This window comes from Lacerta agilis, chromosome 5 (assembly GCF_009819535.1).
Source record: "Lacerta agilis isolate rLacAgi1 chromosome 5, rLacAgi1.pri, whole genome shotgun sequence".
NCBI lineage: Eukaryota > Metazoa > Chordata > Lepidosauria > Squamata > Lacertidae > Lacerta > Lacerta agilis.
The window spans coordinates 71,707,324-71,733,949 of NC_046316.1; the positions used below are offsets into that span (position 1 = coordinate 71,707,324).

The 26,626-nt window shown below is 43.1% G+C and overlaps 1 long non-coding RNA gene across 1 annotated transcript; it reads right to left on the minus strand.

Annotated features, from left to right (window-relative positions):
- Positions 1-3,078: 3,078 nt before the first annotated feature.
- LOC117046334 lies at positions 3,079-26,626 on the minus strand. Its single transcript, XR_004426566.1, has 2 exons — positions 26,463-26,626; positions 3,079-3,113 (listed from the first exon to the last, which is right to left on the minus strand). It is a non-coding gene; the product is annotated as an uncharacterized LOC117046334 (long non-coding RNA).

Here is a 26,626-nt window from a genome sequence, read left to right on the forward strand (position 1 = left end):
TCTGGTGAACCAGATTCACATCCCCGCTCCTCCACATGCAGCTGCTAGGTGACTTTGGGCTAGTCACACTTCTCTGAAGTCTCTCAGCCTCACTCTCTGAGATGCCACAGAGTGTTTGTTGTGGGGGAGGAAGGGAAAGGAGATTGTGAGCAGCTTTGAGACTCCTTAGCATGGGCGTACCGAAGGGGGGGCAGGAGGGGGCAGATGCCCCCCCCCCCTAGAAGCCAGCTGCCCCCCCCCCAAAGCAGCCTTGAGTCCCTGGCAGGACATGGAAACGCAAACACGCTTCATGCCCCACCAACTATATATGTCTGGTGGCAGTTGCGGAGGAAGGGGGGAGCGGCAAAGCACCTGAAAGAGCTGGCTGGGTGGGGGGGCGCGCCAATCAGCACCCCCGGCAGCCGGGCGGATGGCGCAGCTGCGCCAATTGGCAGCCCCGGTGGCGCTCCTTCCCTCCCAGCAAAGTGGCTGCCCGTCCCCCTCCCTCCAGGCTGACTCTCTGGCAAACCAGCAGCTCGTGAGCAACAGCACCGGCAAAGCTCCTCCGTCTCCCCCACTCGCTGCAAAGCGGCTCCCCTGGCTTTTCTGTGCTTTTATCCTATGCTTTTCTTGGGAGGAAAACCCGCGGGGTTGACTTCCGAGTAAACCTGCTTGGAAGCCGCCTCACCCTCTGCTTTTGTCTTCCACAAAATCAACACCATTAAAGCTCCGCAGCAGCTACTTCCCACCTCCAGAAGATCCCGGTTTCAGCTGTGTATCCCCCACCACCACCTCACCCGTCTTTCAGATAATTCTTCCTGTTACAACCCTCTGCTCAGCTCCCGTGTTTTCCTCCTATTTTATTTTGTGTGGACCCTGATTTCCTCCCGCCCCTCATCCGTACGGAAGAGATTGGGAGGGGGTTGTTTAGGCTGTGAGGGTCAGGTATCGCGCACAACTGCCCCGGGATTGTTGAGCGAGGCAAACTCTCCTGTACATTTGCAAAGTCGTCATGATCTCCACCTCCCTCTCCCCACCCCCCCCCCCCTAGAATCCTAGAGTTGGAAGAGACCACAAGGGCCATCCAGTCCAACCCCCTGCCAAGCAGGAAACACCATCAAAGCATTCCTGACAGATGGCTGTCAAGCCTCTGCTTAAAGACCTCCAAAGGAGACTCCACCACACTCCTTGGCAGCAAATTCCACTGTCCAACAGCTCTTACTGTCAGGAAGCTCTTCCTAATGTTTAGGTGGAATCTTCTTTCTTGTAGTTTGAATCCATTGCTCCGTGTCCGCTTCTCTGGAGCAGCAGAAAAAACCTTTCTCCCGCCTCTATATGACATCCTTTTATATATTTGAACATGGCTATCATATCCCCCCTTAACCTTCTCTTCTCCAAGCTAAACATACCCAGCTCCCTAAGCCGTTCCTCATAAGGCATCGTTTCCAGGCCTTTGACCATTTTGGTTGTCCTCCTCTGGACACGTTCCAGCTTGTCAGTATCCTTCTTGAACTGTGGTGCCCAGAACTGGACACAGTATTCCAGGTGAGGTCTGACCAGAGTGGAATGCAGTGGTACTATTACTTCCCTTGATCTAGATGCTATACTGCTATTGATGCCCAGAATTGCATTGGCTTTTTTAGCTGCTGCATCACACTGTTGACTCATGTCAAGTTTATGGTCTACCAAGACTCCTAGATCCTTTTCACATGTACTGCTCTCAAGCCAGGTGTCACCCATCCTGTATTTGTGCCTTTCATTTTTCTTTTTGCCCAAGTGTAGTACTTTACATTTTCCCCTGTTAAAATTCATCTTGTTTGCTTTGGCCCAGTTCTCTAGTCTGTTAAGGTCATTTTGAAGTGTGATCCTGTCCTCTGGGTATTAGCCACCCCTCCCAATTTGGTCATCTGCAAACTTGATCAGGATGCCCTCAAGCCCATCACCCAAGTCATTGATAAAGATGTTGAATAAGACTGGGCCCAAGACAGAACCCTGTAGCACCCCACTAGTCACTTCTCTCCAGGATGAAGAGGAGCTGTTAATGAGTACCCTTTGGGTTCGGTCAGTCAGCCAGTTACAAATCCACTGAATGGTAGCATTGTCTAGCCCGCATTTTACCAGCTTCTTTACAAGAATATCATGGGGCACCTTGTCAAAGGCCTTGCTGAAATCAAGATAGGCTACATCCACATCTGTCAAAAAATGAGATCAGATTGGTCTGACATGACTTATTTTTCAGAAACCCATGCTGACTTTTAGTGATCACAGCATTCCTTTCTAGGTGCTCACAGACCATTTGCTTAATGATCTGCTCTAGAATCTTTCCTGGTATTGATGTCAGGCTGACTGGGCGGTAATTGTTTGGGTCTTCTCTCTCCCCCCTTTTGAAAATAGGGACAAAATTTGCCCTCCTCCAGTCTGCTGGGACTTCGCCTGTTCTCCAGGAATTCTCAAAGATTATTGCCAGTGGTTCTGAAATCACCTCTGCCAGTTCTTTTAATACTCTTGGATGTAGTTCATCTGGCCCTGGAGACTGTACATCTAAACTAGCCAAGTATTCTTGTAAACTAGTTAGCTGAGTTGGTTTTCCTTGTCTGGGTGTTTTGTACCTCAAAGGTTGTCACACTTTACAAAGCGGGCAGTCTTCGTCTTGCTGAGTTAGTTTTTAAATCAATTATTTCAGAAGGTCCAGTCCTAAAAAAAGCTCAACAACCCCCCAAAACTGCCAGATTTTAATTCTGAAAGTAGATCACAGTTGGCCACCCCTGGTATAAGACATGTAACTAGAATAAAAAAAAATAAAAAAATCAAGCAAATAATTGTAATAACTACCGTAATAAGCACTGCTATAATATATATAATTTTCCTAAAATTTTGGTTTCATTCGCCTTTCCGTGCTGAAATGTCACAACCTGAACGACCATGGCTTGCCCCCCCCCCTAGTTTTGATCCTGGGTACGCCCCTGCTCCTTAGGGTAGTGATAAAGCGGGGTATCAAATCCAAGCTCTTCTTACTTCTGAATAAAAGTTTATTGCCTCATCATGCATGCTTCCTGAAGTTCCTGGATTTTGCACCCAGATCCTATAGCTTCACTTTTGACATGGGATCATGGAACTCACACAGCCCTGGACAACTTTGGAAATCGGGGAGAAAAAGCAAAATGCTTGAACATCAGCATTCCTCATAACAACCTACCACAAACTTTTTTTTTTACTAAAAATCTTCAGACACGCATGCACCCACTCACCCACCCCCCACAGATTTCATATTTGATGCAAGAACTCAGATAACAGAGAAATGGTTCTCCCAAGTACAGTGTTGATTATTTATTTAAAATTGACATAAACATATGGACATATTTACTGATTGATTTCCTTCGATGCACATAAAATGTGCAGAACAAATCAGGATCTTAAAATCATGGCAATATTAAACCTTTTCAAAATATCAGATAACAATTCTGTGTGTAGTTCTGATTATACAGAAGGCAAGAACCCCCATTAGTGAGTGGCCTCACTAGATCAACCCACTGCAAAAGACTTGCTCCACTTTATCGGGGATTGCCAACATTTCACTCAAGCAAGACTGCTGATTTGTAAATTATCTATATCGTGCGGCATACAAAAACAAGTCATTGATTGCCATCAGCAAAGGCCCCTATTTAAGGGGAACCTTTTTCTTTTCTTAATGACAAGCAGTAGAGCATATTTTTGTCCATCATTTGACTTCCCAGTTTACGTTGCAGTCCTATTCATTGCGTCCCATCTGAGTCAAGCTTGCTCATGTACATAAGTAAGTGCTTGCCGGCTCAAGGTGTCAACCAGTCCATTAGTAATATGGCTGCGCTTCTGAAAATGTTTTCATGATTATAAATGAAGCTGGTAATCTGATTTAAATTAGGCAAGGCTGTCCACATATTGGGAACTGGCATTCTGTGCTGACATATCTATTTTGAAGACAGCGCCTCTTTGGGTTGCTGAGATAAAAGAGTATAAACTGGCCATTCTCCACTTGATGTAACTTCACTATGCAGCGATTTCCATCAATGTATAATTAAAAGTGGATTTCCTTTTTCCTCCTCTTTAGCCGAGGGGTTGGGGGGGAAGGGTCTGCTTAAACCTGGCTGACGTGAAAGGAACAAAGGGGACTTTCATGGGTTCTCATGCAAACAGTCTATCAGTTACAATTCTTAGTTGTTCACGCTGCCTCGCTGTTCAAAAGAAGCTGTAAAAAAAAGTCAAGCAGGGGGTCCTAGGAAAATTCAACCCGCATGCCAACTAAGGGGAAGAAAGAGAAGGCAGAGGAAGGGGGGGACCCAACCCTCTAGCTTTTGTTGTAAAAAGAACTAATGAAGCTGCTGTTAGTGCTGTCCTTAGTGACACAACAAGTCGTTGCACCCACACGCATGGTGAGAACGCTAGTCGCAGTCGCCTAGGGTAATGAGAGAGTGGGATGAAGCAGGCCGGCCAAGGAAACAAGGGGAGGCATTGCTTTCGTTGGGTTTCAGCAGAGGGAAATGCTCAATGGGCACATAATGGAAGAACCTGTGCCAAATGCTTGGTGCCAAGGAGTGGTCAAGCCAGGTTTCGACGTGTTGGCTGGGGCTGATAAGAGTTGTAGTCCAACAACATCTGGAGGGCACCAGGTTGGAGAGAGTTGTGGTTATCCCAGTTGCCTGCTTAGATCCACTTTCTTACAAGCAAGATGGATTAGCAGGGGTGGAATACCATTGTCATTATAAATTGATAATTAAATGATGATCCAGTAGATAACCAGACAGATGCTTTCGGCTGAATTCTATAGAGAGCCTCCAGTTGTTGTTTTAAGTTCATCATCATCATTAAAAATTATATACATACCACCCTTCATCAAAAGATCCCAGGGAAGTTTACAGAATAAAATACAAGATAAGACACAGTAAATAATTAAACCAAAACAACAAAGCAATACCCTCCCCCTTCCTTCAGATACATTTAAAAGGCTGTAAGATATTGATCCACCAAAGGCCTGGTTGAAGAGGAATGTTTTCACCTGGCGCCTAAAATATAATGAAGATTAATAGCAGTAGTAGCAATAATAGTAGTATTTCTACTACCACTACTGCTGCCGCCTGGTTGCTTCCAGTTGACCTGTTTATTTTGCATTTATCCCGATTTGTTTGTGGAGAGGTTTGACGCCATAGGATATTTATTGAGCATTTATTCTGATTTGTTCATGTCAAGCAGCTGGTACCCCACACTTTCCAATGCATTTCCCCCCATTTTTTTGTCGCAAAAGTCCTATTTTAGGGAAGGAGGGAAGCGTATTTGTTGCAAAAGAGCACCAAATCAGAGTTAATTGCACAATCTGAATTTGCTAGTATGAATCTGCTGGAAACTCACCCTATAATAGCAACAGCCTAGAAATAACCTCGGTCTGGCAGCTCTAATTATAGAAGGGGGAAACAACATGCCTTGAATGTTCACTATTTGCTCTCGGACAGCTTCCATTTTTGCCAGTGGAGTTTGCACAGAGGAACATCCCAATGGGTTGTCCTCAAGTATGGTGTAGTCACTGTACTGATTGGAGTGTCAAATGGGACTGGGGAGGTCTTGGTCCAATTCAGCTATGTAGTCTGTTGGGAGACTGTGGGCCAGTCACCCCCCAGGCCTACCTCACAGGGTTTTTGGGTGAGTTTAGAAAGAGGAAGAAGAGAGCCACATATCCTTGACTAGAAATGCAATTAAGTACTATGCATAATATTAAGTACCAGTAATATGTAGAACTGCGTCTAATAATGAATGGTATGAGTCAGCATCTGTGAACTGATTCTACTGGAAAGCATCGTGTTTGGACCAATGCAAAGTGGACCACGATGTTGTTGTTATGTGCAATGGCTCATTCAGACATGCAAGTCATCACATGGTGTTGCAGCAGCCATCCATTGGTAAGTAGAACAGGGGTCTGAAGACGGAGGAAACTAAACCTTTTGATGCTCGGGGCGGGAGTGGGGGGCAGGACTGGAATCAAATTGCAAATTGCAGGGAAGAGTAGTTGTTGGTTAAACATCAGGAGTGCTGGAGGTATTGGAGCAGAGGCAGGAGAGTCTCCTGACAGAGACTCTGTCCTTGACTTCTGAAATGCAGGTCATGTGTTGAGCAGAGGATGAGTACCCAGGCACCCTTAAAGGTAAAGGGACCCCTGACCATTAGGTCCAGTTGCGGATGACTCTGGGGTTGCGGTGCTCTCGCTTTACTGGCCAAGGGAGCCGGCAGACAGCTTCCGGGTCATGTGGCCAGCATGACTAAGCCGCTTCTGGCGAACCAGAGCAGCACAAGGAAATGCTGTTTACCTTCCTGCCAGAGCAGTGCCTATTTATCTACTTGCACTTAGATGTGCTTTCGAACTGCTAGGTTGGCAGGGGAAGAAGAAGAAGAAGAAGAAGAAGAAGAAGAAGAAGAAGAAGAAGAAGAGAGAAGAGTTTGGATTTGATATCCTGCTTTATCACTACCCAAAGGAGTCTCAAAGTGGCTAACATTCTTCTTTCCCTTCCTCCCCCACAACAAACACTCTGTGAGGTGAGTGGGGCTGAGAGACTTCAAAGAAGTGTGACTAGCCCAACATCACCCAGCAGCTGCATGTGGAGGAGCGGGGACGCGAACCCGGTTCACCAGACTATGAGTCTACCGCTCTTAACCACTACACCACACTGGCAGCTTCAGGAGCAAAGGGAGATCACCCTATCGTGGGGATTTGAACCGCTGACCTTCTGATCGGCAAGCCCTAGGCTCTGTGGTTTAACCCACAGCGCCACCTGCGTCCCAGGCACCCTTACAGCTCTGTAATTCAATGACTATGATGTTAGGCTCAAGCTGTTTGAAACGAGGACTCCAGAGCTGCCTCAGTCGCATATGTGGGGCCAAACTACAAGCTACATTCAGTGTGGAGCTTGGTGTTGCATCGTTTGTTAACTTCAAATAGCAACCAGAAATCAGGACCTGGATGGAGGGTTGTGATCCCCCTTTCTCCTGAGTAGTGGTGCTAATAAGAAATGGCTCCCCAGTTACCATTTACACAGATGCCACTGGCAGCTTCCCTCCTGGTGCAAATAGCAATGGGTGTGTGTGTGATTTTCATTGGGACCACAGCATGGGAGGAAAGCATTTTTAAACTCTTGTCCTTGCTTACAACAGTCTCAATCCCATTCCATGACTCTTAGTTAAGGTTTCTTTAAAAGATAACACAAAATTACTTTTTTTTTTAACCTAAGGTGCTGCTTTAACCCTTACTAATACCACGGGCCGGGACTCTTATCTCAGTGCCAGATAAACATTTTAAAGACAGACATAATCACAGCCTTCCTCACTGAAATGTTAAAATAGCAAACTGCCAGAGCATTTAAAATACGTATTTTTTCTAATGGTTTTGCCAACCGAAGTAATAGAATATTCCATACACTGCAGCTGTAAAGAGTTCACGTTTCCTCTTATAACTCTCATCATTTGAAAAGGCAGATGGGCTCCATCTTACAAACTTTACTTAGGGAAGAAATTATGATTGCTTCACACATGGTATTTCTCAAACATGGGTGTAAATTTTTTTTGGGGGGGGATGTGAACATGATGTGTGAAAATTTCATGTGTGTTTATGGGGAACAGTAGCTTCCAAACATGAATACGTATGCTGTAATATCTGCATGATTTTTATACTTCCAAATCACACAGCGGACACAGTCTCCCCACCCCGCACCTTCCATGGAAGAAAGAATTGCATCTGTGAAACTTTGCTCACACTTGGAGCTTCTGTCAGAGTAAAAGGCCACATATTTCTCCTGTGGAAAAAAAAGCTTAGGAGTTATCAGACGCAACCGACCATTTAGCAGATAACTCTTTCCATCTTGGACATCAGATTTTGTTCAGGTGCCTGCTCCTTCTTTTGGGGAAGTCAGAAGCCACCAGAATATTCAGTATGCAGATTTGGTTGCAGCCAGATCACAGAAAACAAACACCAACAAAAACAGAACAGACAAGGTAACATGAAAGATGGGAAATTTAATGCTAAAGCAAGCTTCATTTAAATATGAATGACTTTCTCTCCCCCCCCCCAGCAGCCCTTTCTCTATGTAGATCAGCTATCTTTTGTCGAGAATATGAAGCTCTCCGGAGGTCCTTTTGTTGCTTTCATTGTTAACTGTATGAGACAGAAAGAAGTTGCAAAGGCTCGTTTTAACTTCAAAAAACATCACAGTGTGGCTAGTGAGAAATAAATGCTGATAAATGCATGAAATGTCAATGAGAGAAAGAGGGAGAAAAAGAAAACTTAGCTTTTTTGCAAGTTCATCTCCCTATGGATGAGCTAAGGTTGGGAACAAGAGAGGTCTCTGTTCTTATTCAAGACCCATTTTTTACAGTAGAGAGTCAGAATTTGCTAACATTGTGATTGAAGTATCAATGTGCATAATACAAACTACTGTTGCGATGTATATACACAGTCCCTTCGGTATTTTTCTCTCCCAACCCCCTCTCCCCCTCAATTGTAAGGTGGGATGTCACAAACTCTCAGGGAAAATGCATCTCCCCTCTTTGGCAATTTACTTTGAGGAAGTCTTTTAGTGTGCTTTGTGGTATAATCCTAGCTTTGGGCATTAGGCTTAACTAAGAATGGCTCAAAAGCTGCTTCAGCTATAAACTCAATGGGTTAGGGATGGGTACCGGTAACCTTTTCTCCCCAGCTGGGACCACATTTACCGGGGAGGGAGCAATTTGTTGAGAGTCAGAGCTGATGGCACCTGGGGCTGCAGCCAGAGGTGGGTGGGGCTGAACCCTGCAATGGAGGATGTTGAAGCCCAAAGTGGGCAGTCATTCTACCTGTATTTGCTGTTTCTGCAACTCCTTTCCTCTCTTCCCCACAACCCCTTCCTTCCTTCCTCACCAGTGGGTTGCCAAGGAAAGGCAGGTTGCTCTTATTAGCAGTCTGAACGGTTTGCCTGCAGAGGTCCCTTCTCCCCTCTCTTCCATCCATAGCTCCACCCTCCTCTCCTGCTAGACTCACCCCAGTTGCATGAAAATTGGGACCACAGATCACCCTCCCCTGTATGAGGGGCACTTATATAAACCAGAGTTGTCTCTGCCACAGCCTTCTCAGTTTGCAGGGTGTTTATACATTTTCCCATTAATCATCATACACCCCAACTTTTCGGTGCATTTCCCCTTTGCTTTCCAAACCCCAAAAATACAAATTCTTTCTTTCTTTCTTTCTTAAGTACATTTGTTGTGCTGGTGCAAAAGAGCCCTTTAATCCATTCTAAATCTAAAGTTCTGGTATCCCCTATCCCAGGAGATGGGCTGTACCTCAGGTTCAGAGCATCTGCCTTGCATGCAGAAGGACCCAGCTTCAATTCCTCCAAAATATATGCTTTCTGAAACTCTGGAGAGCCACTGCCACCAGTGTCAACAATACTGAGCTAGCTGGACCAGTGGTCTGACTCTGTATAGAGTAGTTTCTTATACCTGAAGGAGCGTCTCCACCCCCACGTTCAGCCCAGACACTGAGATCCAGCACCGAGGCCTTCTGGCGGTTCCCTCATTGCGAGAGGTGAGGTTAATATAATAATAATAATAATAAATTTTTATTTATACCCCGCCCTTCCCAGCCAAAAAACCGGGCTCAGGGCGGCTAACACTAATTAAAATCACAGCAAAAACATAAACACAATCAATTTAAAATAACAGATTAAAATACAAATTTAAAAATTTAATATTAAAACTGCAGTCTCATGTTCAAATAACCCACCAATAAAAGAATGAAGCAGGTTACAGGGAACCAGACAGAGGGCCTTTTTGGTAGTGGCGCCCACCCTGTGGAACACCCTTCCATCTGATGTCAAAGAAATAAGCAGCTATCCTATTTTAAGAGACATCTGAAGGCAGCTCTGTTTAGGGACGTTTTTAATATCTAACGCTGTATTGTTTTAACATTTGTTTGGGAACCGCCCAGAGTGGCTGGGGAAGCTCAGCCAGATGGGCGGGGTACAAATAATAAATTATTATTATTATATTTCTTATGTCCCACTTTAACCCCTTCAGCAAAATACTGACAGTCTGGAGCAGGGGTCAGCAACCTTTTTCAGCCATGGGCCGGTCCACCGTCCCTCAGACCATGTGGTGGGCCGGACTGTATTTTTTTTTGGGGGGGGGGATACTGAACGAATTCCTATGCCCCACAAATAACCCAGAGATGCAGTTTAAATAAAAGCACACATTCTACTCCTGTAAAACATGCTGATTCCCAGACCGTCTATGGGCCAGACTGAGAAGGGGATTGGGCCGCATCCGGCCCATGGGCCTTAGGTTACCTACCCCTGGTCTGGAGGCACTCACATTATTCACTCTGAAAAACTGCATAGACTTTCTCCCCCCACATCACATTAATTCCTTCCCCCACTCTGGAATATCTCCCTGATTTATCTGAGAGTGTGTTGTACATGGAAACAGGGTTTTGCACAGGGATCATATGCTTAATGGTCAAAATAGTTAGAAAATAGCAGGGGGAGAAATTGGTTGTAACAACTGGACTGCACGCTTCTTGAAAATTTGCTCCTTCACATATTTTTTCCAGCACTATCAAGTACATTTTCGGTCATGCACAGAGCTCTGGAGGGAGAAAGATGCAGAAGACTAGTGGGAAATGGAACAGTGGCAATGGTACATTCTCACACATTCATTTAATATGTTAAATAATGGGACATATTATAGGAACTTGAAAATAGCGAAGGGCTGGGGCGGGGGAAGGCCAGATTTAAAAAAAAAAATACTCTGGAAGGGTCTCTCTTAATTGAGTTGTAATCAGTTAGTATTGATCATTAAAGGCTCTCTTTTACGAGCCTGATGATGGTAAATGACGATAATGACCGCAGTAGCGATGATGGTGATGACTCGATGCTCAGCATTTGGGTCATAAAGGAAAGATGAAGGTTTGTTACAATATATTTGATGATAATTACGTGTTTCAGAATATGGCCTGAGCGATATAGAAAAGGGAGTAAGGAGCTTTCCAGCCTCATCCTCATATGCGTGTGTCTGAATCTATATTGAAATATGCATTTGTCGGTGCGTATATGTGTGAAATTACTTTCGCACACACTGATGTTTACTATAGAATAAGAACACCTAGAACTGGGTGAAGGCTGACATTTACGTACGTATGATTTGAGTTCAAATCAGTGCACACAAAAGGTACGCCTTCACCTCCTCGCCAGATTTGCTTGCATTTAGGTAGCTGCCCACTTTGCCTGGGGTACATCAGAGGTCGGGAATGAATTTCATAGATTCATCTGGGATTCTCACTTAGGGATGACGATAGTCACTTAATTCCAGACACCCACTGTAGTATATACAATTAAAGGAAGGGAGTGGTGGAAGGATATGCATTACATACAGGTATACCTTTTCTACTGCATCAACCAATTGTTCTTTTTCACTCAACAGCTTTCCACATGCCTTATCATCATCATCATCAACAACAACAACAACATTGTAAACAACACAATAATCATATCTCAGCAGAATAATTTGGGGCGGGCGGGCGATTAATTCCAAGGCAAGAGCGATAAATAGGAAAAACCAATTTAAAATGTGCATATTTACAAGAAAGTGAGGAATGGGTGGGTCAGGACTCCACACTGTCTTGTACATGACAGCTCAGCTAATTTGATGGGCCGTGATGTTAATTTCAGGTTTGCTTTAATTTGCAAACATATCCCCCCATCATCATCCCCCCCCCGTTTGTTTGTTCCCCCACTTAATAGCGGAAACCAAAGGAACTTTCCGACCAGCATCAGTAGTTTGTTATCTGAGAACGTTTGCCTTCTCCAATGTAAGAACATGGTTGTTTTTATTTCCAGGAGGAGATAATAAGACTGAAGCAATAATAAAATGTAGAAAGGGGAGGGGGGAGGAGTCAAAGCAGCTTGCACAGCACAGGAAGTTCACAGCCAGAGACTTAATTTCCCACACAATGTACTGTGCAATGGGCCCATTAACATAGAATGAATAGGCTCTTTAAAGGTTCCCCCCCCCTTCCCAGATATGCAGCTGCCTCTGAATGGTGATATGTTAATAAGGCACTCACATGCCTATTCTTCAGGGTACAGCTCAGCATTCTCTACCTAGGTAATCTCCATATAGGAAAAGCGATTAGGGGGTTGTATCTGCTACCACACCTTCAATTATATTAACACCTGCACAGATAATCCACACAAAGTAAACTGGCAGGGGGTCAGTGGCCTAAGTACATCCCCCCCTCCCCAAAGCCATATCTCAGATGAAGGGAGTGTGGGGAGGGAGAAGAAAAGGAGGGCAGGAGTGGAAGAGGGGGAGGGGGGCATATGTAGAAAGAAAAGAAAAGTAAAGTCACTTCTATTACACATCAGTGGGAACATTCTGTTGGGGGGGAGGGGGGAGCTGTCATGCCTAGGAAATGGTTATTTCTTCAAACGACTGACAGCCTGTAGTGGCAACTCTAAATGGAAGCCCAAAGTCCTCCATTGTTATGCATGGCCCTCATGTAGATACATGGGGGTGGATTAAGTTGGCTTCCAAAGGGCCTATTGTGCTCGGTGTTAATTTGCAGCACTCTTGACAGTTGAGGTTGAAGGGTTTACAACCTTTCTGTTTACTTAGATGCAATGGGTCCTAGGCTTGTTTATTTCCCTCCGCAGCCCCTTAAGGAACGGTAAAAGTTACATTTGTCTTTATTAATGACGACCGCTCCGCCAAAAGTGGCAGAGGTGGGGAAATAACGGCAAACACTTGTGGGGTTATTAATTGCCGTCTTTTGTTCTTCCCTTCTTTCCCCAGCCACCATATTCACTGCCCTAGAAGCTGCTTCTAATAACTCAAGCTTGCTTCCAAGAATTTCTTTCTAAGCACTTGTTAAAAAAAAAAGAGAGAAGCTAACGAAATGCAATCTTTAAAAAAACAAATAAAACCACATACGTTTGTGCAAGTATATGTTTGTCTAATGTTCTGATATCATGAGCGCTTACTGTCATTAAAAAAAAACCAACACCAAATATTTGATCATTTTGCATTTATTGCTGGAACCAACCCTGATGTTTACAGACAAAGGGCAAGATATTCATTATAAAAATACATAAGATAATGAAAAGAATACAGTCAAAACTGTATAGCTTCTTATCTGGAGCCTCTATTGTCTCCAGTAGTAGTAATCTCTTAATTTACACCCATCTTCTGCATTGCTGGGGCTACTTATGTTCCTTTACTGTATTCATTTGGCTGCTCCTCTTCCCCCAATATCATGTCCCTCTATTACACATTTACTTTTACAAAAAAAAGCCCACTTTGAATGCTACTTTTGTCATGCTAGCTTTCTAGCTCTTGAGTTGTTGATTTCCGGGAGAAATTAAATCTACACCAACAATAGGCATTTACATAAAACTTTGCTTCCTAGTGAGATCTATGCTCAGGAGAGTCTAATGGCTTTTTATTTTAACTTGTCAGGGATGTCAAGAAGTGTTAGTTTTCAGTACTGAACCAAGAACTCAAAGTAATGTGCATCGTGTACTGAAGGCATGATCCTAATCTGAAGTAAAGGCTCAGTTGAATAATAACAATAATAATAATATCAAAAACTGTATGCTTGAATTACTCTGGTTATTTGCTCCCCTTCTCCCTTTACATGAAAGTCAGCCAACTGTACACTTTGTATTATAATAACACAAAAAGAAAATAATGAAGCATCAGGCTTGCTGTACTCGAGGTTATATTGGCTATGCCACATAGACAATTGACTCAAAACCGTATTTGTTAAGTGTGAATGGGAGACAAACTGGCATAGCCACAGGGTATTACTGTGGAAAATATTGGTGACACTTTCCATTTTAATTTTTTTGTTGATAAGTTATCTCCCTTAGTGCTCACTCCAGTGATAGTAGAAACCATGACTTCAGCACAATTTTGTCCTCAATGGGATAGTCATACCTGTACTTCAAACAGGAAAGTCCAAATCCATTTCCAGTACACAGAATTATCACCAGTATTACATCACCCCATTTTTAATGAGATCTTATCCTTTTCGTATCAATTAATTGGTACTATTACTACAGTTACGAAGTACTTTTTACAGGCCTTTTTTCCAGCTGGAACTCAGATGCAGAGAAGTTCTGCATTCTTATGCACACATACCTGGGAGTAATTCCCACTGAATGCAATGGGGCTTACTCCTGAACAGACATGCATGGAATTACCTTGTTAGGCTGCAGTTTTATGCATGCTGACTTGGGAGTAAGACTCATTGAACTTAGTGGGATTTTCTTTCGAGTGGGCCTGTATGGGGATGTCTTGCTAATTTGCAAGTGCTTTGCATTCCATATTGGGTTTGTGCTCATAGTATCCCCTTGAGATAAATCTCTTGTTGTTTTCATTTACAGATGCGATGATGTCAAAAGTCTTTAATGGTTCCTGCACACTTTTGTTCTGGGTCTGTCCTTCCTTGCGAGGAGGGGAGGAAACCCTGTTGCAACAGAAAAATAAAGTATCCTGCCTCCATCCATTCGTCTGTGACCGATCATGGACTTAGGGGACTCAGAGTCCCATGGGAGTTAGGCAGCAGAAGCCAAACTCCATTTTTTACATCAGAGAGACTTGTCAGAGGTCACACAATGTACATCCAGGGGGAAAGTGGTGCTTGAATGCCAGTCTCTCAGATCCACCTCTGCCTGCTTCATTTAGTGTGTGCATTTTCTGATTTATGCTTACAATTAGTATTAATATGAATTAATACCCATAGTATAATGTAGTCGCCCACCCACCAAAGGCCAGCAACAATTCTTCTAAGCAAGCCATGTATTAAACTAACTACTAAACTCAATTGTCTATAAGCTCAGGAAGGCACATGGGGAATAATTTGGGTTTTGCTCCAATCTGGTTTACCTTATGGGAGAGTACATTGACACAAATACTGGTGCCATTATGTCTCAAGAATCATAGAGCTGGAGACGGCCTTGTAGGCTGTTTAATCAAACCCCCTGCTCAGCGTTGGAAATCCAGAGCTAGAATGTCCCAAGCAATGGTCATTCAGACTCTGCATGAAGACCTCCAGCAAGGGAAAGACCTCCACTCCTGTAGGCCAGGGCTGGGGAACCTTTGGCCTTCCAGATGTTGCTGAGCTACAAGTCCCATCATCCCTGATACCTGGCCATGTCAGCTGAGGGTGGTGGAAGTTGGAGCCCAACAATATCTTGAGGGCCAAAGGTTCCCTAGCCCTACTCGAGGTGTTTGGTTCCATTGTCAAACCATTATTACCACCAGTAAGTTTCTCCAAATGTTCAACTAAGGCTGTGTTCACCCTCCCTTTTACTGTGAACTCAATGCATTTCCAGTGCTGGATTTCTAATGTATTCATGTGGCATTATCCCAAACACATACATCTCCTGCACTGGTGTTTGATATGTTGTTTTTCAAACCAGCTTCCCACTGATGGGAGTTGCTGTTCCTAATTTGTTTGTGAACACCTTTGCACAGGGTAAATACATATCCCCTCCCCCCATCAACACCTCCTGGTGTGTATGCAAACAGAAATGAACTGAAGCTGTGCTCATGTGAACAGCTGAGGGGTGGGAAAGAGCTGCGAAATGCATAAAAAAACAACTGCACTGCGGCACTCTTAGACAGTAATGGGAACACATCCTATGACACTGGGAACCAAACCTGGGAAGAAGCATCATGGTAGGCAGTGTAGTTGGGGAATGACCAATGTGAGAGGTTCTGGAGTCCCACCTGGTCAAGGTACAGTGAGGGGAATTCAGTGCTATCTTCAGCTTCCAAACGGTTGCAAACCACACCACATTGAATGCATTTCAGTGATCTACCCCCAAACTTGGCAGATCAAAGGGGATAATAGTGACCAGGGTGCAATCTTGCCTTGAATTGCCCCATCAAATTTACTAGAGCTCACTTCTGAGTAGAGTTGCTCTGTGGGTCCTTATTACTTAGCTAAGAGCTGTTGTTTAAAGAACTCCAGAATCGTAACAGAATTTCCCAAAGTCACCTAACGCATGATAGAAGCTCCCTATGCTTTCCTGAGCTGTGTTGTGCTGTGTTTGTCTGCATTAGGAATTGTAATGTGGGCAAAGGGTAGCAGCTCTGAGAGGCAGGGCTGACAAGCTTATTTTTATTTTACTTTTGCAACTGTGAAAACATTATTTTTTTTTTAATCAGTGATCTCATCCCTAGAATGGTTGATAGAATTTTATCGGTCTGCTGACCACAAAACCTTTGCAGTCACATGAAGTGCCTCCTGTCTGTGTATTTTTCTAGCATTAACATACATTGTGTATGTGTATATTTCTCTAGCAGAGGGAGTATTTATGTAATGGGTGAGTTATGAACTTACTGTATCTTAAATCCCGTTCTGTAAAGACTTCTGGACAAAGAGCTGCTGAGCTCCCGCTGCCCACCTCACAGGAAGATAAAGAGAAGCAAAATGGAAAGAAGAATAACAGGCCTGGTTTTCTACATCACTGTTTCATTAATATAATCTTTAATACATATTTATTTGGTGGCGAATAAATAAATAAGAATGAATTAAGTTCACCACAATCCAAGCAATATGAGAACCTAAGTAGAGCCATCTAGACCAGCATCCTGTTTTCACATTGACCACCCAGATGCCTGTGGGAAACCCTGAAACAACTTGGATAAAATATTGTGGGGGGGAAGGTAAGCCCCACCTCACATAATCAATCACAAAATGCGGTGCAAACACTATTTGAATGGGAATGCCCATTAACTTTTTTTGGGGGGGCCCTGATCCCTCAAATATTTTATGTGAGGGTTGTAGGGACCTTGGCCCCTAGGAGTTGGCTCCTATGACCTGAAACAGGACTAAAAGACAAGAGCACTCTCTTGTCCTTTGACTTTCAGCAACTTGTGACCTGGAGCATTACTGCTTCTGACAGTGGAGGCAGAGCATAGCCATTGCAAGGGTAATGTGTGCACAGAAAGAGGTCAGGATTTAGGGTTGCCACCTGTCCCGTATAATACAGGATTGTCCCGTATTTCTTTTCTTTCTTTCTTTCTTTCTTCTTTCTTTCTTTCTTTCTTCTTTTCTTTCTTTCTTTTTTTAAAAAATATTTTTATTTAAGATTTGCTTGATTTACAAAGGTAGTGTGATGTCTCTCTCGTATTTTTCCATATAACATTTTACAAATCAATTTTTGTTGTTGAGACATTAGGAAGAAAAGGGGGAGAGATGTGGGTGGGATGGGGTGACGATGTTTTTATATTACTTAATATGAGTAGGGTTTGGTGTCAGCGTGATTGTCCCATATCTATCAGGTATTGATAGAATTTTGTCCAGTATTTCAGGTCTTCTCTTCCTCTTCCTCTCTCTCTCTCTCTCTGACAAGTGAGGGATCATCTCCAAATGCAAGTGTTTGAAAGGTTGTGTGAAAGGTCATGTATTTAAACTCTGGGTAGCCAAGCACAGACAGATTCACAAATTCATGTCTGTATGCACACGTGTGCGCGCATGTGTGACAAATTCCAGACAGGCCATCCTGTTAAGCTGCAATGGATTGCTTTGGAGTCTGCACCAGACCGGGGGGGGGGTCGTCTTCCAACCGCCCTGCTCCACTCTGTCCAGTATTTGGCCAGAACAAAGGTGGCAACCCTATGTGGACTGGAGAACTCCTTGGAAAAGGGCATGACAAAGGACATTGCTCAGTTGCTCTCTCCATTTTCCCTCATGTTAGTTCTCCCACCAGTTATTCAGATCCCAAAGATACAGTTTAGGATGGCTGACAAGTAGATGGTGAAATCTGGTCCCTCTCCCTCTATGCCATCAGAAGCAGATATACGGGAGCGCGAGTGGTTTGCCCACACTGGGCACCGAGCCAAGAAGTCATCACAGGGAGCGCCACAGCAATGACTTAGAATGGAAGGTGAGAGGAGAGACGGGGAGAGGGGAGGCTTAGACTTTTGACACTGCACATGGCAGCACTGAAATTTGAAGGGTTGTCTGGTCCAAGTTGAGAGCCAATGTGGCTTAGTGGTTAGGCAGTTGGACTTGGATCTTGGAGACAAAGGTTCAGTCCCCAACTCAGCCATGAAGCTCACTAGGTGACCTTGGATCTTGAGCCCGTCACTGTCGCTTAGCCTAGTCTACCTCACAGGGTTGTTGTGAGGATGAAATGGGGAGAGGGAAAACCATGCACACTGGCACCTTTTGCTCCTCAGAGGGAAAAGGTGTGGCAGTAATCTAACAAACAAATAAAGTTCAGTTTAAAGATGAAAATCATAAGAAACACGAGCGAGGCCTGGAAGATGCTTATCCAAAGTCTGCACCTCAAAAGAAGACCAAGAAGGCAGATACATACATCAGTTGGTCATCATCTTCACCCCCTGAACAGCAATCCTAAATATAGAAAGACAACATAACATATGCCAGCTTAAATTAAACAGGCGTAAATTGCAACTATTCTAAATTCTATTTGGGAGCAGAGACAGAAAATCAGGATTCTAACAAAAGGACTGTTGGAGATGTAAAGAAGGGGAAGCTACCTTTTATCATATGTGGTGGGAGTGTAGGAATATTCAAATATTTGGGGAAATGATATACAATGAATTGAAAAAAATGTTTAAAATGACTTTTATAAAAAAAAACGAAACCAAAAGCCTTTCTAATAAGAATCCTAGGACAACTACTGAAAGAAAAATGAACACTGTTTATGTATGTGATGACAGCAGCAAGAATTTTGATAGCACAGAACTGGAAGACTGGAGAAATACCATCAAAGGTACAATTGCAAGAGTTGGCAAAGTTAACAGATAAACTCCGTGAAAAAGACAATAGTGACTTTGAAAAAGAATGGGAACCTTTTGCATCATATTTGCAGAAACAAACAAACAAGCAAGCAAGCAAAAAACAAAGAGTCATTGGCAGGATTTAAATAAACATTTGCAACTTTATTTATAAAAAGCAAGGAAGTTGAGGGAAGTCAGCAGGGAAGGGAGGAATGGAAATTTGAATGTAATGTATTGGTTACAGATATTGTTATAAGAGGGAAAAAATCTAATAAAAATGATTTAAAAAAGAAAAAAAGAAAATCAGGATTCTAAAATGACTGGGGAACCTCCACTGATACCGAAATTTCCTTGCTTTAGAAGACCAAATGTCTCCATAATGGAGGGTAACAACAGCGGTGATGAAGAGGATGGTGCAGCTAACAGAGGAGGCTCACCTGGCATCTTCATTGCATATCTTTGGGCACCAGGCGAAAGCATTCCTTTTCTCCCAGGCCTTTGGCTAATTAAACTGTGTGGGGGGCATGGTTTTTGTTTCGTTTGTTATTCTGTTACGCATTTTGTGTTTTTCTGCTGTAAAGTGCCCTGTGATCCATGGATGAAGGGCAGTACAGAAATTTAATAAATAACAATTTGTGGGGCATAGGAATTGGTTCTTTTATCCCTTTTCAAAATATAGTCTCCCCCCCCACAAGGTCTGAGGGACAGTGGACCGTCCCCCTGCTGAAAAAGTTTGCTGACCCCTGGGTTAAATTGATGTCTTGGAAGCCCGAGTTGTTTGGCAGCTGTGTTGTGAAGGAGCCACACACTGCCTTATTAACTGGCTCTGTTTCTTGGAGGGAAGGCATAGGGTCTTTTCTGCCCTCTTGGTGCTAGGAAAATGAATATTGTAATGCCTTTTCTGCAATAAAACCCTGGCCTGTATTTAATCCAATTGTTGCCATTATCAATGGAAAGTTCACCAATTTTGCTGTAGTCATGAGCAGGAAGGCCTGCTAGCCTAAAGAAAGGCACAACATTTCCAATGGTTCATTTGTTGAGGGATATTGGAACAGATTTGCTCCATAAAGGGATACTTCGATTGCAGTGGCACACAGCTCTAGCAACTGAAGCCTACCGTACTTGTCTCGCACTCTCTGCTGCTCCTACAGGCAGCTTGCAAAAGCGAGGGGTTTTTTTCCCATGCGGTGCATCTGAGAGACAGCTGACATCCCTGGCGAGAGCTCTGCTTTCTGCAGCATCCCCCTCCCCATACATAAAAAGACACAAGGAGCAGTGGCAGGACTGACAGGAAGCCAAGGTAATCTTAATATTTATATCACGTGTTTCAGGGAAAGGTGCAGGGATAGCTAGAATGTCAAGGAGGTAGGCTAAGTCAATGCTGAGAGAGAGCCATTGAAATGAACATGGAATATATTCTTTCTAAGACAAAGGGGCTGGAATACAAAGAGCATGTTTGGGCACTAGATTGGGGGACTAGTGCTGATGGAATGAATGAAAAGTTTGGGGTGCAACTGCATTTGTTGTAATGTTTTATTTTCTTTGTTTGTTTTTATGCCAGGTGCAAAATGTTGGCGAGAATGTTCAAAGCTGGAAAGGATTCTGTTCCCCAGGTGACAGTTATTAACATGGCTAGTTTTTTTTTAATCTCCTAAAGAGATAGAGAAAAATAAATAAATAGAAAATACCTGTTGTATTCTCTAACAGGGGCAATTTCATTAAGACTATGTATTCTGGGGTGGGTGTGTGGAATGATTTCCTTATTTTTCTACTTAATATACTTGACCTGCAGCTGTTATTTCCTAGTGTTGTGAAGTCTTAACTGGGTCTAAAGATTGGGACATCTCTTCCTAATGTATTAAAACTCTGCATGTTGTGCCATGTGTCAGGCTTACATTCTGCATCCTAGCAAACAGAACTATTGCTGCAAAACCTCATGTCATGATGCACAGTGCTAGTCTGGGGTCTGACTGAATTGCAAGGATTCAAAGGTAATATTCCAAACAGTCACTCACTCACGGTTGCCCAGCCGTAACATTGCTAAGTCCTTTGCAATTGCTTAATGACTGTCAAGCAAAAGGTGTTAGATTTGGTTTAGAAAGAGGTTGCCATATATCAGTTGAACACAGCCGTCAATCCATGACTGGCTTCAGATTGTTATCCATGTGACTCAGGCATTTCAGAAGCATCTTTTTCATGCAGAGATGATGACTGGCAGGTTTTCTACTATCCTTCCTGGGAAGTTTCACAAAAGAAACTAGGCTTGATCTAAAGTACACTCAGAAGTCAATTGGAGTTACCCACACAACCGCAAACCTTCCCCCTCCCCAAAAAACTTTTTAATGTTTTCACTTGAAAATAACACCCTTTGATATGCAAATTCTCTCCCCCCCCCTACTCACCTCAAGTGATTTTTGTTCATTTCCTCCCATTTGCCATATAGTACAAGGAAATAAGCAGAGAGATTAAATGATGGAATTAAGAAAATACAACATGCATGTAGAAGAGAAAAGATTCATCTGCCAGCCAAATTATTGTTTGTGTTTTTCAATGAGGACCATTGGCTAGTGCTGCACGTTCTTCTATTGTGAGCTGTGCACAAAACTCACTCTTGTACTGGATTCCTCCCCCCACCCCCACCCCAAGTGCGATGAGCCAGAAATTCAAAATTGGATAAAACTTTTTTTTCCAAATACTTAGTAACTTGCAGAATAAGCCTATACATTAGCTTCCCCAAGTTTGGTGTCCTCCAGTTGTAATTCCCATCAGTCCCAGCCAACACAGCTATGGGACTTGTAGCACCAGATTGGGGAAGACTGTTATACACATTTGGCCAGAAGGACGTCACACCATGTCATTGAGGTTTACACCCAGGAAGGTGTGATTCAGATTGCTGCCCCAAGGATTGGCAGGATCACATTTTGATGGCATGCTACTCTCTCCATTTCTTCGAGCACACTTATTTGTTGAGAAGCCGTAGGGTGCAACCACACATCGTTTTTACGGTGCTGAACATCCTTCATCTGTGTGCTTCTTTCACTTGCTTGCTCTGTGTGCAGGGGGGGGGGCATCTTTTCCAGCCTCAACAGGCATCACTATGCCCCAGTGACTCAGCTCTCAACAAGAAAACAATATTTTCGCAGCAGTAAGTTTACATTTTTATCCTTACCCAACTAATTGTCCTTGACTGGTTTTGGGACCCACGCTTACTGTTTTGGTGTGCTGTTTAGCAGGACACCTGAAAATGTGTACCTGCATGCATATATTGGTATCCACATGGCTGGTAACCTCAATTGTGTAGAGTTCTATTTGGTTTTTGGTGGGTACTAACACATGAACTTCTTTTCAGACCACAGAATAGGTGCAAGTTGGAAGTACGAGTTAAAGGGGCCGCCACACCTCAGCTTAAAAATAACCCTGAGAAATACATCAGCATCTTAATTATATCTCTGTTATGCAGGGGTGGCCCAAGATGTTTTGGTGTCTGAGGCAAAACGTCCCACCCCACCCCTGTGATGAGGGTGGGTGTGAAGGTCTGTAAGAGCTTCCCTGCAACGAAAAGTCCTTCCAAAGCCTCAGCTCTGAGGGCGGCGGCCAGGGGGGGTGGGGTATAAACTCTGCAAAGGCTTCTCCTGCTTTTCCTGGTGGGTAGCAAGGATCCAGAAGGGGTTTTCCTTAAGGCAAGAAAGTGTCTCTGTGAGGGGGAGGCATTCCTCAAAGCTAGCTTTGCTATTGGTCTCTGTCCACCCTAGGGGCGGGGAATACCAGCAGCAAGGCTGTGCACCAAAACACCTCCCTCTTGTCAAGACTCAAGTGAGAGGAGGCTGTTCTGCGAGGCTTTGCTGCTGGTCTCCCTTTACCCCTGGAGGTGGGGGAGACCAGCAAGCAATGCTGTTCAACAGAATACCATGCCATTCTGCCACTGCTGCAGCCTCCCTTAGCTGGGTTGCTTCTCTGGTGGCAGCAGAAGTGGTGGGGTGAGCGAACATGGCACCCTCAGCGAGGACAAAATTTGGTACCCCCTAAAACTGTGTGTGTGATCAGACCAAAGGTCCATCAGTATCCTGTTTCCCAGGTGATGGACCATTCTCTGGGAAGCCCACAGCATCACATTTATTATTTGTTATCTCTTTTCAATAATAATAATAAAAATATGTAGGTGATGTGAAATGCATAAAAACTAAAAAAGGTTAAAACACAACAAAAATACAATTAACAAATCAAGCATAAAAGACTAAAATGCCAGCTGTAGCAACAAAACATTTTAACACTTAAGAAAACTAAAAACCGCATCTCAAAGGAGCTAAAATCTCATGGGAGCTAAAAGCAAGCAACATCAATTAGAAGAGACTAATATCAAGATGATATTAAATTATTTTAAAATGATATTAGAAGACCCGGGGAGCTGGGTGGGAAACACACTTTTACCTTGTTCTGAAAAGGTCATAGTAGGTAGAACAATCCTAACTAAAGGAAGCTGGCACAACTCACCCTATTCCAAACTCCTCTGGGAAAGGCTACTTCAGGCTGCGCTGACAGGTGAGCATTGGCTGGAGTTTTGAGGACTGGGCCGTAGGTCACATTACTCAGCTGAATGGTGTTTGGAATAGGTGTAGGTCTCTCCTTGACTTTCACCCTCACCAATCCCATGGAAAACCGCTTTGGGAGTGGACTTAAAGCCCAAGATTGGGCAAAGTCCAAATTATCTCATCCTAGTGGATCTTGTTTTTCCATTATGCTGAAAGGTGGGTGCCCAGCATGCCTCTCTAGGGTGTGTGTTCCACAATTGGGGGTAACTGCTGAAAAGGCCATCTCCTTTGGTAGGCATCCTCCATACTTTAGATCGAGAAAGGCCATCACATTGAGGTAGTATTTAGCCATTTCAACCAATAGCCACTGGTTTCTGTTGAGTGGGATCTTCAGCTTCACTTGGGCTGGACGGCACCCATAACAATCCATTTCAAATGGAAAAAGGGATCTCTCTAGGCATCTCTCTATCTGTATCTGTCTTTCCTATCAAGTTATATTATATAGATATTAAGTGTTATTATACATTTTCTACATGACAGTAGTACTTCTGTTTATTTTCTACTTGCGGGGGAACTTGACTTTAAAACAACAACACAAAACCCTTTTGTTAGGCAAAGGAGCAGTGCTCATCCTCTTAATACAAGCATTTTAACCAACTGCTTCTCATGCAAACCACTCTGTGTAATGCAGACCTTTCACTTGCACAAGATAATCTATCTTCAAAGCTATAAATCCAGGAGTCTTCAGCCAATCAAGCTGCCTAATTGGTTGAACATTTACAAACACTTGATAATTAAATTTGTGTTAAACTATATAAAAGGATTTATGTCCCACTTCTTCCAGATTGTTTTCCCCCTTTTCATTTTGCAAGAGTGAGCAGCCTCCTTCGGAAATTCCTTCTGCCTGATGCATCATTCAGGTGGTTAGATGCATCACATTATGTCAGTAATGTCACATTAGTAGCTCATTCCACTATAATGGGCTTGACACATCATTGGAGAAGCATATCAAGACTCCCAAATTTCAGACAGCCAAGTCTGCTTCATAACCAAAGGGCCTTAATATGGTGGATTTTAATTAGACTCAAGGTTTTTGGTGTTGATGGTGGTGTTTTTGTTAAGCGGAAGAGTGAGAGAGAGCAAAAGAAAGAGGCAAGATTTGTTTTGTCCTGTTCATTCACACACACACACACACACACACATACGGTAAAGGTAAATGGTTAAGTCCAGTCAAAGGCGACTATGGGATAGATAGATAGATAGATAGATAGATAGATAGATGATAGATGATAGATAGATAGATAGATAGATAGATAGATAGATAGATAGATAGAGATATAATTTACACACACATATACACACATATGCTGGTTCACATGTGGTTTGAAAATTATGAAGTTTCCTTGGAAAATGATGAGACACACACACACAAAAATACTTAATTGCCCATTTCAGATTGTATGTATATGTATTTATGGGCGTGAAAATATTATTCATTTCATTAAGGTCATTTGTGAAACAGAGCTCCATGCTAAACATTTGCTCAGGAAGTTTCATGTATTGCAGCAGAAGCACTCACCAAAGTGACCTGTGCCTTAACCATCTTTCTGGTTAATGTAAATGCTTGCTGCTGCCCCTTATGTGCAGTACTCATATCCAGAACATATAATCTTCCCATGAACAAGATGTGCAACTTCCTTCTTTTGCATGCTAACTAGAAACCTTGAAAGAGGATGAGTTAGCTGAATACCTTCCCTTGTCACTTGTGCAACAAAGGCAGCAAGGAAGGGCAAGAAGTGGTGTTTTTGTTTTGTTTTGTTTTGTTTTGTTTTGTTTTGTTTTCTGGAAGAGATTAGGGCTGCAATGTTAAACACACAATAGAGAGCTAGCCCTGGGTCATCTGCAGTGGGCCACAGATCACTTGACCCTTCCCCCTTTTTTGAAAATTATTTCTCCCCTCTTTGCTTCTAGGGTGGCTGGACACACTTCAGTTTGCAGCCTGGCAAGACCCTAGTCAGCCACCATCTTCATTTACCAGAAGCATCTCTATGTATAAATTTTCCTCTGGAAATGTGCATCATGGGCCTATGTCTCGAGTGTTTTAAGTCCCCAGAAACAACCCTGTGTCTTACCACCACTTGTTAATATTATCAGAAGGGACGAGAGAGAAATCAGTTAGCATTTAAATGTATTCTTACCTAATTCTCACTTTCCAAAACAATTCGCAAACTGAAACATTGAAATTTGCATGTTAGTACTCCAGCAAAGTAATGTGTGCAAAAATGCAGTGGATGAAACTGTGTATGTCACATCTATAAGTAAAAATAACACAGAAGAATGCATTATATTGGCGGAAATTGCTTTGCCAAAATGTGTATATTATTCACAGTAAACTGCTAATGAATTTTCACGAGGTTTTTATTTTCACAAAACCGATGTGGAAAGGTGTAGAACCAAACTTCAGTTTGGAACAAATAACAAAAATTTTGATTGGAGAACAATCAAAATTGACATATTTGTCCACCTCTAGCTATCAACCACTTATATCTGCGTGCAAAATATTTTTACAGGCCTGCAGTAAGAGTCCTGAAAAAATATAGAATGAACTAATGTAAGGAAATAATGAAAACATAGTATGCTGCAGGGATGGGGAACTTTTTTCTTAGACCAAGGACGGGTGCAGCAACACATGCAAATGGACTAGATGACCCTCTGGACTCCTTCAAACTCTACAATTCTAGGATTCTATGAAGTAGGTCTGGTTAAGAGTCTGGCCTGAGAAGGGAGTGTGTGGATGAAAAGAGTGTGGTTTGGGGAGAGTCCCAAGGGCCAGGTAGAGAAGACTGGAGGGCCACGTTTCATCTCTGGGCCTGGTATTCCCCATGCCTTGGAAAATTGCATTAATTTTTCATGGATAATTTGGGACAGATACAACTTATCTACTGACATTGTACAACATAAATGCCCTATATCACTCCCTGTTTTGTGTGTGTGCGAGAGAGGGGTGGGTGGGGTGGGGGGAGGAGAAGGAGAGAAATAGTCCACTGACAAAGTTCTACAAATAGATAGTGTGAGATCCTTATTTCTCCAGATGAGCAGGTATTTATACAAACAGCCTCACCACCAGTTAATAGAAGTGAAATTACTTACTTCCTCAGAGGCAGGACAAAAGTGGTCACACAATCGGTGCTCCATGTGCTCCCTTGGAATGTGGAAGAGGAATGAATGAAAAAGTCTACAAAGAGATTGTATTTCCCAATTAGTTTCTATAAAATGCTATGATGAACATCAAAGATGACATTTTCTCCAAATCT